We start from the raw sequence: 1,678 nt of genomic DNA, 5'->3' as shown, positions 1-1,678 counted from the left end.
CTTTGCTTACTGAAAAGATAAGTCGTCTCCTATGGTGTTTTAGCTGTTAACCTTTCATCTTGAAGGTTCTTGTAGTTAATTAAGGTGAGCATGCATACTGTATTTTCTATATGTAGTGTATTTATTTGATATTAACAAAGAAAAAGATCAGCATCACTTTAACAATGTATTGTGCAGATTATTTACTTAATACTTAATAATAATCTGAACACTTTATAAAATTTCATTTTACAGGAACATTAGAAGAACTCCGGATACCATTAAATTATGAAATTATCGAGCATTGGTTGTATTAGTCCTCATTTTCCCCGGAAAGTAGCTGTGCCCATGATTCTAAAGAAAGCATGAAAGTGCCTTTTTTCCGTTGGGAACGAAACTGTTAAATTTTCATCCTGGATGCTCTTGTAGTTAATTAAGGTGAGCATACAAGCTGTATTATATATATGTAGTGTATCTGTTTGATTTTAAAAGACAAAAGGGTACGGTGTTACTTTAACAATTTATTTATGCACTCTACTTAGTAGGGGGTCTAAATTTATTATATTTGAATACTTTTTCGTAATATTTGATTTTACAGGGATGTAAGAAGAACTCCAGGTGCCATTAAATTGTGGAGCATTGATTGTGTCGGTTCTCATTGACTCCCAAAAAGTGACTGTTCCTGATTGGGAACGGAGACAATGTGCTGAAGAAGTGTGCTGCTGAAGGAGGGATTTATGACAATAAACTGGTATGTAACAGTCTCAATTAAAATTAGTAAATGAGGGTCCCAGGAACTTGATTTCTTGGACATTTGTAACTTCTTCGATAGACAACTTTTCAGAAATGGAAACAGCAGAATTTTTGTAGAACAGACCTTTCTATCAACATGAAAGTTAATTTCTAACTTTACCACTATATCGCCACATGAAAATATTACTGATTTACTTTCTTTAAAAGTGATAATTAATTACCTTTTCTTACCTGTTTCTATATAGATTGTCCCACAAATGACGAGGGATTGCAGTTAATTTTGATGCTACTGAAGCAACCGATGCTTTTGATGTCTTCACATTGCAACTTTATGCAGTTAATTTTTGCCGTAACAACAGGAGGCAGTTGGAAATTAATTAATTTGGAAGCGACTGGAACAACAAATTGTCTGCAGTGGTATCTCTTCTAGATTTGGTTTGCTCATCACACTGGTAGAATTTAGAACGCCACTTTCTACAGTTAATTAAGGTGAGAATAGATGACTTCATTAATATTAATTGCTCTTTATTAGTCTGTTATGAAATTTCTGTTAACAATTACCTATTGTAAACATTATAAATTGAGGTTTTTGTGCATGTATATCTCTTTGACAGTTTTTATTTTCCACAGATGAAAATGACATTTCATTGATCTATCTATGTTTGTGTTTTCTATTGTCTGCTTCGTAAATTGACGTAGTGATATTTGACATCTATCTATGTCGTGATCTATGGTTGTGATATAAAATGGCGTTGAAATAACCCTTGTTATTTTATAATTCAACTAATTTTACTTGCTTTTTGATGCGTTTTTATTTGTGTTTCTTAATTATATGTGTAATTAATATGTTTTTTGTCCATTTCTGCAGGTTATACAATAAATGAGAGAGAATTAATGTTCAGTTTGGTTGTACTGAAACAGCCAATGTCTACATGGGTGTGGTCTT

The 1,678-nt window shown here is 32.3% G+C and overlaps 1 long non-coding RNA gene across 1 annotated transcript; it reads left to right on the top strand.

The window, feature by feature from the left end:
- LOC108742265 lies at window positions 1-1,625 on the top strand. Its single transcript, XR_003231060.1, has 5 exons — window positions 1-84; window positions 235-417; window positions 578-730; window positions 978-1,221; window positions 1,601-1,625. It is a non-coding gene; the product is annotated as an uncharacterized LOC108742265 (long non-coding RNA).
- The last annotated feature ends 53 nt before the right edge of the window (window positions 1,626-1,678 follow it).

This window comes from Agrilus planipennis, unplaced genomic scaffold (assembly GCF_000699045.2).
Source record: "Agrilus planipennis isolate EAB-ADULT unplaced genomic scaffold, Apla_2.0 scaffold223, whole genome shotgun sequence".
NCBI classification, from domain to species: Eukaryota; Metazoa; Arthropoda; class Insecta; order Coleoptera; family Buprestidae; genus Agrilus; species Agrilus planipennis.
This window is presented reverse-complemented; position numbering and strand designations above follow the sequence as displayed.